Source organism: Suricata suricatta, chromosome 12 (genome assembly GCF_006229205.1).
Source record: "Suricata suricatta isolate VVHF042 chromosome 12, meerkat_22Aug2017_6uvM2_HiC, whole genome shotgun sequence".
In the NCBI taxonomy this organism is placed as follows: domain Eukaryota; kingdom Metazoa; phylum Chordata; class Mammalia; order Carnivora; family Herpestidae; genus Suricata; species Suricata suricatta.
The window spans coordinates 74908113-74927534 of NC_043711.1; the positions used below are offsets into that span (position 1 = coordinate 74908113).

The following is a 19422-nucleotide window of genomic DNA, read 5'->3' on the forward strand; positions in this document are numbered from 1 at the left end:
TTCCAGGTATCCTCTTGGAAGCCACTCCTACTTGGGTGAGGTATCTCTCTATGTGTCCCTTCAGTACCCTGAAACCTGGCAAAGCTCTCAAAATTGTCCCATCAGTGATCTCCCCTTGTAGACTATGGGCTCCAGGAGGGTTCACAGGACTTAGCCTAGACCTTCTAGTTTTCTCCTCCCACCACACATCTAGAGGCGCTCAAAAACTCCTTATGAAATTAAGAAAAGTGACTTGGGGGGCCTGAGTGGCTCAGGTGGTTAAGTGTCAGACTTCAGTTCAGGCCATAATCTTGCAGTTTGTGAGTTTGAGTCCTGCATTGGGCTCTGTGCTGACAGCTCGGAGCCTGGATCCTGCTTTGAATTCTGTGCCTCCCTCTCTCTCTGTACATCCCCTGCTCATGCTATCTCTCTCTCTCTCTTTTTAATAAAAAAAAAGTAAATTGCCTTAAGGAAGGAAAGCCAAAAAACCAATTTTTTAAATGAAAAACAAACTGGGATAACCGAAAGCTCTACCACTCATTCTCTGCCTCCTTGGATAGTAAATGCATGAGAGTGCTTTACACAGTGAAATAAAACCGTAAAGGACGTGGTAGAAAGAAGAAGAAGATTAATCATGTCTTCCATTTAGATGTGGTCAAATAAAAAGTCCCTGAATCCCCTACCAGCAGATGACTGCCCTACTAGATACATCTCATTCATTAACCTTTTTATTCATTCAACACATAATTTTAAGTGGCTACCACATGTCAGTATAAGGCATTTAGGAGTTGATAGTGGACATATATTCACAGTTCCACCCTCATGGAACCATAAGTGTAATGAGAGAAGTAGACAATAAATGAATCCATGCTTCTAAGCTGTGTTAAGTGCATAAAGGAAAACCTTCCCGAAGGATATACTGGACAAAGGACAAATGCACATTCTATTTCTAGGAGGTCTCTGAGCCCCTGGAGAATTGAATTGGCCCTTGTGTGAGTCTTAAGGATTTCTTTTGTCCTCTTAACTGAAGACTTGAACTAGAAGGAACTGAAGACTAAACTAACAAGTTTACCTTTTCTCTTCCCTCCAAACACTGGTCTTGACTCTCCAGAGAGAATACCCTCATGGCATAAGGAATGTTTTTCCCCTAAAGTCTGGAGTGAGCCTACCCTTATGGTTTTCTTGAGAGCCACAGCTCCTTCTCTTTGAGGTTGGCATGGCAGCAGAGGAGAAAGATTGGTGCTCCCTCCAGACAAATAGTCAAGGAAACTGTGATAGTGATCTTGCCCTTCTCTTCCTCCTTCCTTTCATGCATTTGGCTTCTACCACAACCTTCTCGAGTTAACATACATGATATCAAGGAAAGAAGAGAAAGGGAGAAAGGAGCAGAAAAAACAAAAAATAGAGGAAGAAAAATTCAAATGCAGAAGAATAGTCAGTAGAAATCCTAATTTTTCATTTGCCTTCTTATGAAAAAGAAGAAATTGAAACATTGACTCCTAGATGGAAGGTATCACCAGCCCCCTCTTCCTCCCTCTGCTATCACTCAATTTACTCAAACATTGAGTAAGTGGTTGTTGAACATCTGCTATGTACCAGGCATTGTGCACAGTTCTGATATTGCACAAAGAGATTTTTCGTTGTTAAACACACTGAGATTGGGAAGGGGAGTTATTGGCAAATATGTCCCATATTTTCCATCAGTCGTCAAGTCAGTGGTTCTCAGCATATTCAAGTCATCAGGAGAGATTAAAAAAAAAAAAAAAGAAAAGCAATGCCCAGGCCCCACCCTCAAAGATTCTAATTTATTGAGTTTGGGTGACCTCAAGGCATCAGTAATTTTTAAAAAGAGTAAGTCTAATGTGTAGTCAGGACTGAGACCCATTGGCCTAGGCAGTAGGTCAGAACATTCTGAAAGGTAACCAGGTCCTTAGATATTCCAAGGTCCTAGGAAGAAAGTCCTTTCCTATAATCAGTCCACATTATGGACAACACTGATACTTTTGAGTAATTCCTATATCTCCCAGCTACTTTCCTCAAGCACAGATCTTGACTCCCAGCATCTCCATAGGTCAAAGCTCTCCTGAGGGTACAAGACCTGGACAGTATCCTCTGTTTAATAACGGAGTTCTCCACTGGTTGCATTTCCAATCAATATCTCTGCCCCTTCTTTCAAGCCCCTCCTTTCACAAGCAATATATATCTAGGACAGGTTGAAATCTCAGTTTCTGTTGGTAATCTATATAATTATATTACTCAGCTACCAAACCTACTCCTGTAAAAAAGACTTAAGAGATATTTTTCCCTGAGTTAGAAAGGAGGAGACCATGACACTCCCTCACAGTTATAGCCTGGTTTTGGAAGAAGCATTTATTAGAATGACAATGCCTTTGAAAATAATATTCCCATTTCCTTGCTGGGCCTTCCTTCTTGGCTGAGCAGGTGTACATCAGGAAACAAAATCTCATCCTCGCTGATGGAACTGGCAGTGTCTTCTAAGTAGGCCAAAGAATTTGGAGCTTGTCTAACCAGAAATTCTTACCCACTCCCAAAAAATGCATATCCTGTTCGTCCAAAGGATGATAATTAGCACCTGCTTCCACCACTGAACTCCTGTGGGATCTGGCATGTTGCTCTTATAGTTCCTCTGGTTCGTCTTGCAACTTTTCCCTAATGAACCACGTCAGTCACATGACATGCCACCTAATCTACCAGACAGGGCGTTGCAGGACTCCTTGGACCTAGGTGTGACTGCCCCAACAAAACCATTAGAGAGAGCATAAGAAAGGATGTAGCTGGAACTCGTCCAGGGACTTAATCCAATTAGCTTGACAGCCATAGATTCCTTTCCAGAAAAATTATAGCTTCGTAGAATATTGAAGGTAGAGGGACCTTAGAAATTACCTCATGCAGATATGGCTTAGATTTTGGGACTCATTGCCTCTGACTAAAATCAGGTGAAAGTAATGGACCTTCTTTCCAGAAAAAGGCATGTATATAGATTTTCACAAAACTTTAGGAGGTTGGATCACAAACTCCAAAGGACTTGGTCCATGATCCCCTGTTGAGGAACTCTGATAAAGACTGACTGCTCTCCTGCCACACACACACTTTATACATGAGGGCACTGCAGTCCAGAGAAGTATGCAAATCTCCCAAGAAGTTACAATTTAGTGGCAGAGACACAGCTTCAAATTCCTGATTCTAGTACCACAGGACATATACAAGACTACTATCCCAATACCTCCTTAGAAAATATTTGGGGAATGACCTTTTTCTAAAACCATTGTCCTTCATCTGATGATTTTTGTTTGTGGACTTTCCCCTATCTCTAAGCTGTGTCCTATTGGCAAAATGGGCAACCATATGCTTTTGACTGAGCCTCTTAGGAGCAACCACTTAACCAACTCAAAGTACTTTAAAGCATAAGCACTGGGGTTGGAGAGCTTTAGTGCCATGTCTTCACTAGAGCACCACCTGGTGGAGCACCACAATAAGTCCTACCTAAATAAGGGGAAGATACCTAGGGTGTAGATGGGAGCATTAACCATTTCTTTCATATTTGATGCCAGGACAGTAGTTTCATCCAGTTTTTTTTTTTTTTGCATAAGTTTTCTTTTAAACCAAATAACCAGTTAAACCGAGACTCAAAAATTAAGTCATTTCCTCCCAGAATCAAGTTTTTACTTCCTAGCTTTTTATCTTCCCCTTTTAACAGATAAATCCAAAAACTAGGGTAAAATTTTCTCTGTTGGAATAAAAAATTACCAACTTCATGTGGCAAATAGAAATTATCTCAGGATATTTGGTTTTTCTTAGTTGTCCCATTATCTAGAGGCAATGAGATTCTGCTTCCATCTCTGACATCTAGAGGCAGCATAATCTTGGGTAAATCACTTAATTGCTCTCATCTGTGACACAGGAATAATCTGAGGCAATGACTATGGCATGCATTAGCTGTATGACTTTGACAAATCACCACTTAAACTTCCTGTGCCTCAGTTTCCTCTTCTCCAAAATAAGGAAGACAATAGTATCACTCATCTCTTTAGAGGATTTAATTATATACTTTGCTCAGTTTTATAACATTTTATGTCCAATGTCATGATATGGGCATCACTGTGACTGAGACATTTGAAGTGATCAATATATTTTCCCCAAGACATGAATTGTGGGGGAATCATACATGTCAAGCACTTGATGTAGTGCCAGGTTCATAGCTCATAGCTTTTATTTATTAATATTCAGTGGGCATAACCTAGTGATTAGAACATAATCTCACAGATTGCAATATCACATATGAAACTGGCATAACACTAAGAACCAGAAAAATTCAATGTGAGTAAGGTAAGGGGACCAAGTTAACCCACTTTCTTAACAGATGATGTAACCGATGCTCAGAAGTTTTAAGGGTATGTGGCTATCACAGGCAGTTCAGAACTAAAATCTAGTATCTAACCTTTTAGTTCTGTCTTCTTGCAGGACAATCAAATGAGGAAAAAAGGCAAATACTTTGAGGAGTTAAATGTACATCACAAAGCTTCTTATCAGTCCATTTACATGGGTCTCTCAGCTTCAAACACTGAAGGACCAAACTCTCAAAGCCTCAACTTCACTGGCCATCAGTCACATGTCCCTTACCTGAAAAGCCCAGGAGCAACACTCATCTTTGTGTGTGGTCAGATTTATCTGTCCCAGAGCATCCAGGCCCCAGGACACATGGTACCATCCTCCCAGAGGGCCTGGACTTCCTTGGAGACTAGGAGATTCACATGCTGGGGTTGGAAGATAGCTGACAGGACACAAAGCCTGGAGCTGACAGCAAGAAGAGAGGAAGATTTGCCAGGAAGTTTGAGTGTCAGGGCCCTCACTCCCACAGGTCCCTCCAAGCTCTGGGACAGATCTCAGAAATGATTCATTTTGTCTTTTGATTTTTGCAAATTTTTCCAAAGAAAGATATAGTAATCATAATTAATAAAGACTAATATCTGTTTTCCACTCTGATTTCCTCTCCATTACACTTCCCTTTATGTTAGGGAACCGGGGGAGTTTTGAGAGTCTGCATAAGGGAAAGGTGAATAGGGATGTGTTCCATTTTCATTTAGTGGTAAATAGTTAAGCAGTTCATAGTCACTTATATAATGTACAATATGTGATCATTTTCTCCCCCAGCATAGGAATGGACCCCTGAAATACTCTCACTGCCCACCATGTAATCTTGTCCAGTATCATGGTAATAAGGTACAGGATCCAAGTCATGTCACAGGACCACACCTATGGTCCTATGGTATCTGGCACCTGACACTAGAGCTATGGCAGTAGAGGAGAAACAAGGAAGGCTTGAATGTAGGGAGCCAGAAGATAGACTGTGGATTTGTGAAGTTGTAAGTGGAGAATTCCATTCTCATTGAAAGCCTGTCAAAAATGCAAGAATGCAAGTTCTATCAGAATATACTCTTTTTCTCAGCATATACAATGACAAATGCACCTACATAACTTTTTCTTCTTTCTTGATGGGAAACAAGTGAAATAGAACTTATCAGAATTCCTGTGTGTGTACAGCACAAACTTGTCATGGTAGTAAAAAAAAAAAAACAAAAAGGGTGTTTATGCATGAGGCGGCATGTTCTACGCATTTCATTAATAATAAAAAATAAATTTGATCACCCATGTGAAGATAAAGACTAAATTATCCTTTCGTTGTTTACAAGAAAAACATTACCAAATCCATTGCCACATGAAGAGGCTGTAAGTGGAATACACCTAAATGTGTAGGAAAATACATAAGGCAGTTAATTTAACAAACATTGTGTTGCTTTTTTGTGATTGTATGATATTTGAGGCATTTTCAGCTTTCAGAACTTGTAATTTCTGGTAATCTAATTTTTAATTATAAATACAATTTTATTTTACAGTTACTTCTGTCATCATTTCTTTCTACTCTAGTACCTGAAGAAAATACTATGTAAACTTAAGCCCTACAAAACCTGTGTCTGTATGGTAGGCCAGGACAAAGAGAGAGAAAGTAGGAGGGAAATGCAGGGACAGAAGCAGAAGGAAAGAAGAAAGGCCAAATAAGGACAAGAGTCAGTCTTGATGGGATCAACCAGTTTGAATATGCCTTCACCTTTGAGTAGGTCTCTTACTCCCCAGCAGACAAATGGCCATTTACTTTTTTCTTTTGTCTTTACTTTGTATCTGATTTTTCCTACCTTAAAAAAAAAGCAGGGAATTCTGACTGTGAATTCATTTTGCCAATTTGTGCCTAGATAGTAGAAGACATCAAATATCATCCATTTTGTTTGGCCCATATGGGCTGGAGAGTCCACTAATTACTCTACTGCAGACATTTTTTTATACTTTCTCAGGGTAAATACCCTCACATACTACATTATCTTAGTTAGAAAATGTCCCCATTTCCTCGTAAAAGTCAGTAGGATTACAAAGCATCCCATGAGCAGAGCTGCAGCAGGATGAAGGAGATTAAGCTGACTAACAGCAGGCCTTCAAAACTAAGGTTCAATAAAGTATTAAGACAAATGGGTAGTGTCATTATCATGTCTCAGTTTCTACTGGCTTTGGAAATGCCAGCCCACCTCTCAGGTATATTCTCAAGAATAATTTATTTAGTGTCATTTTTTAAATGTTTATTTATTTGAGAGAGAAAAAGAACATAAGTGAAGGAGGAGAGAGAGAGAGAGAGAGAGAGAGAGAGAGAGAGAGAGAGAATCCTAAACAGGCTCCATGTTGTCAGCTCAGAGCCCAACATGGGGCTCAGTCTTACAAATAGTGAGATCATGACTTGAGCTGAAATCAAGAATCTGGCACTTAAGTGACTAAGACACCCAGAAATCCCTAGTGTCATTTTTTTAAATTATGAAATGTTTAGGAAATAGAATTTCCTAACTTCTTGAATTTTCTTGAGGCCTTTAAGATGCTATTACCTTGGGGAAAACAGAATGTAATTACATTATAGAAGTATGTGTCACCCACACTGTGCTACTTTTACCAAGCAGAATTGTAAATTTGAAAACACATGCATAATGAAAGTAATCTTTGCCTAAATCATAGTAGCTTCACCCAGTTCTTTATCTCAACTCAGATTTCTCAACTAATTATGAAAAAAAGAGAAAAGACATCTTGACTCTACAAAGTGGCCACAATCCTAGAAACATTGGTAAAGACTCAGTAAATGGTTTTCGATAATACATGAAAATATTCATGGCTTTAAGGCTCTAGTACTTTAGAGAATGGCAGTTTTGAAGCTCACCATTACAGGATGCAAACCATTAATACTGCAAAGCATTTAGCTGATGGAAGATTGCAGTGAAAGATTTTCAGATATGAGCAACCATATGGTAAGGAAATAAGAAAGAAGAAATGTCATCTTTTGGCCTGGTGCCAGAACCTGATACAGTTGCCATATGAAGCTCTACCCACTCAGCAAAACTTGCCATTGCTCTAAAGTTCACTGGATATGAAAAGGATGTCTCAGCTTTATGAGGGAAAGACAGGGAAGGCCCCCTCAGGGACTTCTTATTCTATGCCTGTGGTTTCTCTAGGACGGACAGTTTCATGCTTCGTTGTCTTCCTTAGTTATGGCTTGCTCGACTGCATGAAATAGAAATCCATTCAAACAAGTCAGAACAATGGAATAATATCCAGCAAAAAGAATGAATAAACTATTAGTGTATGCAACTACATGGTAAATTCCATAAGCATAATGTTAAGAGAAAGATTCCAGAGACAGAACTGATCTTGCTTTGGGATTCCATTTACATAACAATGCAAAACTAATCTACAGTGTGATAACTAAGTGATTTTATCACTGAGTGTGATAACTGAGAGGAAGTCATTGCCATTTTCCAAGTGGCTTGGACAGAGCGGGAGCAACAGACATGGAAGCAAGTTGGTGGTTCTGGTAGTTCTCAAAATGAAGTTGTGGGCCTGGAAGGCAAGGCAAGAGCTGTCTCCCGCACCTTCAGGTTTTCTTTCTCAGAAAAGGTAGGGAGTGTGGGTGGTGTCAGGTAGCCTGCTGGCTTGGGATGGAGAGCCTTTCATGATCACTAACTCCTGCCCCTCCTACCTCTCTCCTCTCACTTATCAACCAAGTCAGGAGCCCTGAGAGCTCTTTTGTCTTATAGCCCACCAGACACAGTGCTCTGTACCAGAAGAGTGGGGACCCTCAGAGAAACTCGTAATCCAGTTAGAAGAAACCAAATACGAAACAGATCACAAATAGAAGTAAAACAAGCATAATTTAATAACCCCTCTTGAGTAATAAAGACTCAATCTGGGAAAGTTATACCATTTGAAGGAAGCTAAAGACACACACACACATACACACATAGACAGAGAGATACAGATTAGTATGGATCAAGATTCTAGCAAGAATGTTAATTCATAAACCTTTAACAAGCTTTCACAGTAAACATAACTCACTTCCATAGTCATATCTGCTCTTCACAAATGGTTAGAATCAGCAAGGAAACAAAAATGATTCCATGAAGTGAGCAACAGAAAAGATAAAGGGATCATGGAGGAGGCAGGAAGGAGGCAAGAGAGGTCAACAAGCTATAGAAGTACTTCAGTGGATCAGTCAGTGACTGCAAGTGAAAGGTACATCAATAATTTGTATAATCTTTGCTAACAATGACATGCATGCTCTGTTACCCATCAACATTTACACTAATGTGACTTCCCACATATTATGGTTGTTAATACATAGCACTTTTTGGGTGGGGAGTATCAGGCCAGACATAAGGGCTGGAGGGTAGAGTTCACAACAGATTGTTAAATTATGACTTACCATCAGATGAGAAACTAAATTAATGCTCTAGACCCAGTCCTGTGACGTTCTGCATCTGCATGCCTTTTAAACCACTAGAAGAAAGAGGCTGGGGTATTAAGAATGGAATCTTCAGGAACAATAAATGTTGTGGGGGAATAGCAGAAATCTCAGAGTTATCACAAAGTATAAAACTTTAGAATGAATATTACAACCAGTATGCGTAGTCATTTGTTTGTTCATTCTTAAATCTTTTCCCTGTCCTTCCTCTGCAAACTTCATTTCCTAGAGTCTCTTGCCAACTGACTCGTGGCTTGTTTTAGTCAAATAAAAGACACCAGGAAGACTAGAGAGCAGGATGAAGGGGAATCAGGCTGTTTCTCCCTTTTTCTCTCAGCTTCAGCCAGGGTCTCTGGCAGTGGCTATACATCCTCCCTGGTTCCTGTTGTTATCAATTAGATCCAGTGGGTAACTCTGATTCTTAGGCTCTGATAACTCCAAATTCTTCTCTTTGTCCTTCTGGCCCTGCACCTTCAAGACATTGTCTTACTGGCTTTTGTCTGGCTTTTCAGTTCTTACTACACCATTGTAGCTAGTTCTGCATTTTAAATTCCTTCTACTGGAGTGCCTTGCATGGCCTCTGCTCAGGACTGAGCCATGACTGATACAACCAGAAAGTTCTTCTTCTGCTATAGTATATGCGATTATCAGGATAGTCTCCCATAAAAATTTCCATCAGGAGTAATTGGAGGAAGGGAGGCCATGGAGAGTGGTTTAGAATTCTACAGCACTGTTTTCATATTTTTAAAGGAAGTTAGTACTGGGAAAGGGATCAGAGATTGCTCGGAAAAATGACAGAAGAGCTGTTGAGAGGTTCAAGGGATTCTAGATTCTGCTTTCCTCACCAAGAAGAAGGACTGACATCATATAACAAGCGACCTGTGGGGGCACAATTAGCTACCAAAAGCATATGGTTTTGTATGGTTTGTAACAGGGGAGTAATAAAAATGAATTATGACTTGGAGCACACTAGGCAAGTGTTGTGAAAGTAGAATGTCTCAACTGGGGTGTCCTAAGAACATTAAGACTGCACAGAGGGCCTTTTCCTTGAAGTGGCCCATAGGGAAAGGCTAAGGATCTGAAGGCTCTTCTATGAAGCTCTCCCAAACTACATAGATCCCTCTAATGGCTGGCACCAGAGCTGTTGCAGATGACAGAGGACTTCCCAACTTGATTACAAATCCTCCATTTTCTGGAGGGAAAACCCAAAAATCAGACCCCGTAACCTCTTTATTTGTGGTAAGTCTCAGGCTGACCAAGCTGGTCAAGGGCATGTTTCCCACAAAGCTATTCTTCATGCTTTCTCTTGGAAGGAGGGAGTTGATCCTGTCATGCTACATTTTCTCATATCCCACATTGGCTCGCTTCTGGATGACTGTGGCCAATGACAGCCATTATTGAGAGATTAGAGGGAGAAAGAAGAGAAAGATCAGGGTATTTCTCCTTTTTTCTGCCTTGGACAGCATCCCTCCCAGGAAGAAGGGCTGCATCTTCCTGGTGGGCTCACACTCTTTCTTTGTGGCCTGCTGTGGTTCCATGCTCTGCCACATGATTCCAGTCCTTGGCTCCAATTCAACCACCTCTTCCCTCAGTACTTCCAGCACAGGGGAGTCCAACTCTTGTTCCTTTCTGAGTTGCTTCACTGTACCTTATTTGGCTCTTCCAGCGTCTAACACTTGTATAACTGATTTCTTGCACTATGTTCTTTCTGTTTTAAATAATTTAAACCAAGTGATGTCTAATCCCTAGTGAGCCTCTAATACACTAACCCAATTCAGATGCAACACAGGTCAGAGAATTAGTACAAGCGAAGGGGTACCAGCCAACTACAGCTCTTGATCCCAAATCCAAAAAGCAAGGTTCGTACACCTTTCCTGAGATCAACTGCATGGCTAACTCTCTTCCTTCAGTCTTTTAAAATAGAAAGTATCAAGACAAGTTGTCAAAAATTTCATCTTTTAGTGCTTTTTCTTCCTATATCTAAGAATCCCAAATACTTGCCTTAAAACAAGTATTTTTTTTTCATTATGTCTCCTACTCTGTTTTATAAGTAAGGGCATGGTAGAATTTCAAGGCTCAGAACACTTAGGCAGCTGTAGGTCTGAATTGCTCAAAAGGTCAGACTTTAATATTATTGAGCATTGACTTTTAATTTTAATTAATTTAAACTTTTAAATTATAATTATATTTTATATATTAATATGCAATAAAATTGACTTGTTTTTTCTTTTGGTGTACAGTTCTGGGAGTTGTAACACATATATAAATTAATGGAACCACCACCTCAATCAGGATTCATAGGCATCCCATCATCTCGAAAAACCATCATGCTATACCTTTGCGGTTATACTTTTGTCCCACCCCTAATTTCTGGCAGCCACTCACTTCCATCTCCATAGTTTTCTCTTTTTGGTAATCTGATATAAATAAAATCATATAATATGTGATCTTTTGAGATTGGTTTCTTCCCCTCAGCAGAGTGCCTCTGAAATACGTCCACATTGTTGTACATATGCTAGTTTGTTCCTTTTTATTACTAATATTCCATTGTAAGGATGGAAGAGTTAAGCACTGAAGAGTTAAGATGGCTACTGTTGTAATAAGGGTCTGTTTAATTATGTAAGAAAATGCCAGACTATTGTGTAGAAGTGCTATCCCATTCTTCATTTTCACCAGCCATGTATGAGAGTTTTAGTTGCCCAACATCTTTGTCAGCACCTTGTATTTTCAGTATGTTTAAAATTTTGGCTTCAGAGCTGTGTAGTAGTATCCCATCATAGCTTTGATTTTCTTTTCCCGAATGGCAAATAGTGTTGAACATGTTTTCATGTGTTTAACTGTCATCCCTCCAGCCTGTTTAGTAAAATGTCTGTCAATTTTTTTGCCCATTTTTTAATGTAGAATTTGTTTTACTACTGTTGAGTTTCCAGAGTTCTTTCTATGTTCTGGATATAAATTCTTTGTCAATATATTATTTGCACCTATTTTCTAAATCCATGGCTTACCTTTTCATTTTTGTAATGGTGTCTCCTGAAACAAAAACGTTTTTGACTTTCTCAAAGTCCAATTTACTTTTTTCTTTTGTGAATTGTACTTTTGTACAACTTCTTTGCCCAGGTGCCCACCTTGCTCCACGTCACAAAGATTTTCTCCTATCTTTTCTTCTGAAAGTTTATATAAGAGTTTGGTAAAAAATTAAAAAGCAATTTGTGATAGTCAAGTGGCTATATGGAATTTATAATAAAAATATCAGTATTCATATCACTAAACTTTATAATACACATGTGTGCATGTTTATATACTTTTTTTTCTGAAAAGTTCGTTGTTAAACACCAGCATAGCGCTGCTCTGAGAACACTGCCTTAAGGTACACACTGGAAGTTTCAGTCACGGATTTTGCATTTTGGCTCACCTAGATTCTAGTTCTATGGGTACCATTTACAGGTTAACTTCATGTGAATTACTTGAACTTTCTAGATCTTAGTTTATATATATGTAAAATGGGTAAATGGGTATAACACTGACTTTGCAAGGCTGTTTTATAGACCAAATCATCTAAGTTTTGCATATAATGCTTAACACAGTGCCTGGTACACAATAAACTTTCAACAAATAGTAATTATTGTACATTGGCCTGTTATTTCAAAATATCGTGTTCATGATGATCACGCTATGTTATTTAAGAAAGAGTCTACTTTGGTCAATATATTTTATTTAAAAAAATAAGAAAATAAGCAATATGTTTTAGGTTAATTTCATCCATGCTTAAATATTTAACTGCATAGGGACTTAAAAAGGATGTGGTATATGAAGTTGCCTAGAAATTCCCTTAGCTAACAATCACATTATTTCTATAGATCTTTATGGCTCACAAAGTGCATTCACCAGTCTCATCAAGTCCCCACAACTAGAAGATCTCTGTCTACCATGAACATTTCTGTAACTGTTGACTGATTGAGCCAGCTTTTATTTTACAGGCATGCAGAAACACTTTTTTTATCTGTAAAAATCAATTAAAGCTTCCCTAGAACATTTTGACCTCAAGGGAAGCTGAGCAGCCCAAGGGCAGTCTAAGGAACTTCTCTGTTGTCCTTATTAACCTATAACCGGCAAGCTGGTTGCTTTTCCTGTTTGCCAATTGCCTTTGTACCAAAAAGTTCCCTCCCCTCCGACACCCTCTAAGCTTTACTCTGAAGTAGAAGCAGGATAACAGGAAGTTAGGGAAACTGGTTTGTGCTGTAGTCAACAGTACAGAGGTTAATGTGTTGCCAAAGAAGGTTCAGAACAAGAACATCTAAGATAACACAGTCCTTCCCATGGTTTTGAACAGTCCCCATGCTTTTGCACTAATTATTTTTATGCAGAAATACTTTCTAAAGTTTTGCTAGACAAATGCAGTTTATGCATTGTATTTATAGCCACACTCATCCACATATATTTAACATGTAAGTCTGTGTTAAAAAGGCATTTAAGACTAGTTTCTTTTGTATCAAGACCAAAAGAATTCTCAATTTGATGTATGTTTAATAGAGTATATATTTAAAGAATTGCTTTGCCCCTGGACAATAAATAGCTTATATAATAAATACCTTACTCAAAGTATATGTTGCTTCTCTTACACCAAATGCCTGAGAGTAAACTAGATAAACGACTGGCTAATTGATGTAACTCTTCAGATGTGGCATAGTCAGCTTACTAATATATGTAATAAACAGGATATGAATTATGAAGAATATGTTTGTATTTGACTTTGGCATATAGTACATGAGTAATTTTTTTGTCAGTGAAGTGTCTGTCCTTTTTATAGGCATCTTCCTCTGGTTGTCTAGTTTGTCATTGTCAGTGCCCCACACTGAACACAGACACCCAGAAATGACCTAAGCAGTCCATGTTACAATGGGATCAATACTGCTGGGCAGTTTAGTTTTCATAAAGCAGCCTAGAAGTGCATTAGCTCTTTAGGTAATCGAATTAAGAAATAATTGAATGTATAGACAACTAAAACTTTCATGATTTACCACTGAAGCAAATTATCTCATAATTACATATGGAACTGAGATTTTGCTGCCAACGTTGGATTTTCCATCTCCTAATTAAATTTAATTTGGTTAGTTTAAGCCTACTCCACTATCCTATTGAAATCTTTTGAACCTTTAGTTTATCAGTCTTAATTATTTCTCTCAATTTTATGCTTTAAAAGATATTTGTGTTTTTAAAAAATGTTCATTATATTTGCCTGCTCAGAATTCCCCTTTTTTGTAACAAAATCTCAATTTTTTTTGGAAACCATTCTTTTTCATTCTCTAAGTACTTTGGGTGGAGGTCATCTAATGCCCTGGCTCCATGTAAGAGAATGTGATTTTGGCCTGGTTAATCAGAATACCCTACCACCCTGGCCCATCATTATTGATTCAGGATTAAATACATGGTTAAGTCAAGTCATGAGAATCATCTCAGGGCTTCTTCTGGGATTTACTCTCCTCTGATAGAATGTAAAAATGAAATTATGTGGGTCATCTTTGCCAACATATGGAAAAGCTTATACAACATAAAGCCAAAAGAGAGGAAGCAGAACCAAGAGATGATGAGAAAGACAGTATTTTTATCATATCAGCCAAATTTTATAATCCAAGCTGGGCTGGTTGAGTTTCTGGCACTTGCAATTAATAAGGTTTTACATCTTTATTTTTCCTATTCAACTAGAGTTGAATAGAAAAGATTATAGCATTCTCGCTCACAAGTTTGATCTTTGGTGAGAATCAATTCAATGTTGTTTTTCATAATATTCTACTAGCTATGAACATATCATCTGCCAGCTTCCATTTTCCTATCTTGAGACTATCATGAGACTAGACTCTCACAAGGACTTTGATAATGAACCATTATCATAACTATTTGTCCAAGAGCACTTTTGAAAAATGAAAGGGGTAAGTATGTCATGCATTCGATCTATTTTTCAACTTTTTGTATTTTAGAATCCCATTTTCTTTCCAAAAACCATACTGATTTTCTTATAGAGAATGAACTATAACCCTCTGTGTCTACAGCTTTGGCAAAGAGGCAAACCTCACTTCGTACCTCAGACCATAATTACCCAAGGGTCCAGAGCCTCCCTTCATCTCCTTTATAGAGTGAGGGGGCAGGCATGTGACTAAGCTTGGATAATCACAGCCTCTCTCCTAAGACTTTGAATTTTGAGTAGTTTATACTATGATGGAGATATTGTTACTTGCCCTTTTAAAATTATACAACACAGATGACACTTTTCCTTCTGTAAGATAGGCCTCCAACTTTCTATTGCCTACAAACTAACTGATATATGTAAGAATGTTTTTCTAAGAGCTTACCAATGATCAATATCAAAATATATGAATTAGTTCAATATCAAAAATATAAATTAGTCAAGGAATTTCTTTAATTCACTGGTGGCTCTAACTTATCTTTTTCCCTCCTCCTAAATATGTAGATACCAATCTTTCCTATAGGAAATCTCTCTCATGAAGGAGTTTTTTTTTACTAGCCATCATTTCCTTAAAGCAGGTGAAAGAATTCTGCACATTATATGCTGTCTCAATACCCTTGTATGGATTTCCCTTGAAGATATGAGTTGGTATAAAGAAATTTGATAATTTCTTCCCTAGGTTCTTCTCTAAGTTGGCTTCAACAGACTTAGGATTGTTCTAATAAGTCTTTTACACTCTACAGGTTATTATTTTTGTCAAGAAAAAAAAAGAGATGTTAACTATTTCTCTAACCTGAAATAAAACCTTTTGCTTTGGTCATACTTAATTTACCACTTACTTGTTACTTTCTTAATCCTGACATGTCAGTTTAACCACGGTAAGGTTCAAACTATCAATCCATGGATTAGAGATAGTAAACTCTACTTTTTACATTTTGTTATAGGAACACATAGTAGAAATTAACTAAAGGCCAGTTTCTACCCTCCTGATTTGCAACAGGACATTTGTAACTTCTGCCTTCTAGTCCTTGCTGCAGACATAGTGCTGAAGGTCTTTCTCTATGTCAGACATTTCTTTCAAAACATAAAGACATTTTGGGATCCAGGTTTCTCTTGCTTAAGCTTGAGCCAGAAATAAGCACTATCTTCTTGGTATTTCTGATTTCAGTGAGAAGTTCCCTAAAAACTTGGACAAAAGAGAAATAGGCTCGCCAATGAGAGTTTACACTATATAAATTTACTAATGATGGATCAGAACAGAAATTAGCAAAGTCATCTTACAATGTTATAATGTCACTTGGGTCAGTGGTTCCCATACACTGGGATTTCATAGACAAGTAAAATTTCAAAATGAAATAAAATCCAAGGTTGCCAGATTATAAATTTGCCAAAGAAAGACATTAGAACAACAAATAATAAAATATCATGAAGGATGAAATCCCTTTCTCCAGGGATCAAAGAGTAAAACGGCCCATGCTAAGCATTTAATCAAATCCTAACAAGCTGTTATGTCAGAGTTCTGCCTAGTCTTTGTGTTTCTGGAAGAGCAATTATGGGATATGGCTGAGTATAACCAGTTTCTTATTTAAGGAAATCCAAGCAGTCACAATTTGAAGATGGGTGTGGACAGGAGACTCAGGTGCTGGTGTTGTAAATGAAGTGACCCTATTTCACATAATAAAGAAACAATCCAGTGACGGAGCTTGTTTGTAGAAGGGCAGCCTTGCTCATTATGAGCAGTAGAGAAATACTTTTCTTTGTCTTAACAGACTTAGTTCATACATTGTAAAATGATTGATGATAGGTCTATTCTGGTGTGAAAATGTATTTTGTTGACCCACATATTATTTTAAAAATTGAATACTTTCAGGGGTGCCTGGATGACTTAGTCAGAAGAGCATGTGACTGGATCTCAGGGTTGTGAGCTAGAGTCCCACATTGGGTGCAGAGATTACTTAAGTAAATAAAACTTTTAAAAAATTGAATACTTTCAGACAGGTATGAATGTCCTTTTCAGCTCAACAAAAATTATACTGCTTTGTGTATTATAGCTGTTTCACTTTATTATTCATCCACATTGCCTAATTGACCCCTTAGGCATATGACAATTTTACCCTTAGTTTATACTATGGATTGATAAACTATATCTGTAAAGGGCCAGATAATAAATGTATTAAACTTTGTGGGCTATATGGTCTATGTTGCAAATACTCAACATTGGCATTGTAGCATAAAAACAGCTGTGGCAATAGGTGAATAAATGAGTGTGGTTGTTTTCCAATAAAATTTTATATCCAAAACTTTGGCCCCAGCACCATAGTTTACCAAATCTCTGGTCTAGATTACAGTGTTTTTTATAACTAATATTTAATCTTAAAAGATGTTATACATCTTTGAAGATATTTGTGAATACATATACAACCAGTCTGGTCAATCAGGAAAAATAAATGGATGTATCTATAAGTAATCTGGACATGGAGTATCAAAGACCACCTTGAACACTTTACTAAAGCACTTACCTCAGGATGGCATTCTAAATGGAAGATATCAGACCTATGGAAGTACATAATGCCTAACAGAGAGGAAACCATAAAAATATAATTTAGAAAAAGTAGCATTTTGAAGAAAGACCTCCACTTAAAATCAGGAGAGTAATATTAAGTAATGCATATGTCCATAAAAGACCAAAGAATTTACCAATAAGCTTTTCCCTACAGATGATCATATTTACTTCGTATTTTTTGAGAGTTTTTTCATCTGTTATTATTGTTAGATATCTCAAATCCTTAGGAAAGCTCAACTGAAGTTCACTTATATCCATTTTTCTCCTCTTCTTGGGACACAGCTAAATTATAATCCCCTTTTGGTAAAGACCCCTTTGTAGTCAGGTGAAGGCCACAGACTGAGCTCATATTAATGGAATGCAAGTGAAGTGAAGTATGCCCTTTCCAGGCCAGGCTAATAAAGTATCTGCTATTTATGACTCTTCCTCATTTTCCCCTTCTTTAGTAACCTCAAAGTCAGAAGAGTACAGGATGGAAGAAGCCCGAGTCCCTGAGGTAACTTATGAAAGAGATCTAATCAGTAGATCTGCCCAGGACTTTATGGGAGTGAAAATTTTTTATTGTGTTAAGTTGTGTTAAGTTCGAGATGGATATTGGTAGCTAATTGACCTGGACAAATATATGGATGTACAGCGACAACCTAGTGTTTTGATGGGATGAGAGAAAAAGGAAATAGACCAAGAAGGAGAGGGAACTGTAGTCTCTGCACAGAGGAAGGCAGTCCAAGGAAGGGCTCTGTCCATGATCCACCTGCACCATTGTCCACATGGGCATGGGAACTGTACAAGGCATTAAGGAGCAGCTGACAGTGGATAGGGAAGAAGCGGATGTATGATAGGTGTGTGTGTGTGTGTGTGTGTGTGTGTGTGTGTGTGTGTGTGTGTGTGAGTTGGAGTTTGTATAAATGTGTGCTTATTTTTCTCATTTGCCACAGACCATTACAACTTTATCAAGGATCAATTTCTACCCAAAGAACCATTTGAAAACCATTACCCCAAGATGACATAATGGATTTTTCAAAAGAATGTGGTCAGTCATGGAAACATGAACTAAATGAGAAACAGAGACTATCATTTGTTATGTCTACCCCAGCACCATCCGGGGAAGAGAGGGTTATAATAAGTCATCTTTGGCTATATCCCATCCCACTGGCAAGAACATTATTAACATGAAAATGGTTGAACAGAGTGGCCCATCATCAGACTTTTGATGTTTTGATCCTGTTGACAAAAATATTCTCACTGTAAAGTAGATGAATCAGGCTATTTTTGTCACCATTAAATATTTAATTCATCTAGTTCCTCTTGTTCTGATTCCAGAATGTGCAGGTCATGATGACCTCAAAGTTTCTCACTCCCCAATATGTATAGGATTTATTAAAAATTATAATTGGCATTTTATTTTTATGACATCTTTATGAATCTGGATAACTTATAAGGTGGCATAAAAATTTATGCATCCATCTTACAAGCTGATACAACATAAATTCAGTTCTAAAAGATGGAATTGTTCTTGGTAATTAGCAAGTTCAGGATTCTTAGTTTGCAAAGTTGAGTAATAGACACCGGATTGTGTACTTTCACCAAGAAAGCAAATGCCATCCAATGAGGATTTTTAGCAGATAGCCTGTGCTCCTCTCATTTCTAATGTGAAGCATCCACCACACATAGCTGACATAAGCATTCTTCTTATTTGCATTTATACTGTTCTATCCTTTCACCTGGTCTTCATCAATAAGGAGGCTTTAACTGAAAGTAACAGAAAACTTAAATTTGAAAATTAAGTAACTGCAGAATTAGAAGGCTATCAGATACAGATAATCCTTGCAGGTCTTTTGACTCTGTTCTCTCTTCTGTGTTAGCTTTATCCTCATGCAGGCAGAACTGATGATCAAACAGACACAGGAATCTCCAGAGATGGAAGAGATTAGGTCCTTTATACATACCCTTTTAAAAAAATAGTTTATTTTCAAATTGGTTTCCATGTAACACCCCCTGCTTCTCCCCACAAGTGCCCCCCACCATGATCATCTCCCCCTCCCCTCCCCTCCCTCCCCCTCCCCCTTCAGT

General features: G+C 38.0%; 2 long non-coding RNA genes across 2 annotated transcripts; both read left to right on the top strand.

Annotated features, from left to right (window-relative positions):
* Positions 1–7807: 7807 nt before the first annotated feature.
* Positions 7808–18610, top strand: LOC115275383. Its single transcript, XR_003901526.1, has 3 exons — positions 7808–7983; positions 17799–17848; positions 18288–18610. It is a non-coding gene; the product is annotated as an uncharacterized LOC115275383 (long non-coding RNA).
* On the top strand, positions 8489–11274 carry LOC115275384. Its single transcript, XR_003901527.1, has 2 exons — positions 8489–8598; positions 11068–11274. It is a non-coding gene; the product is annotated as an uncharacterized LOC115275384 (long non-coding RNA).
* Positions 18611–19422: the final 812 nt, after the last annotated feature.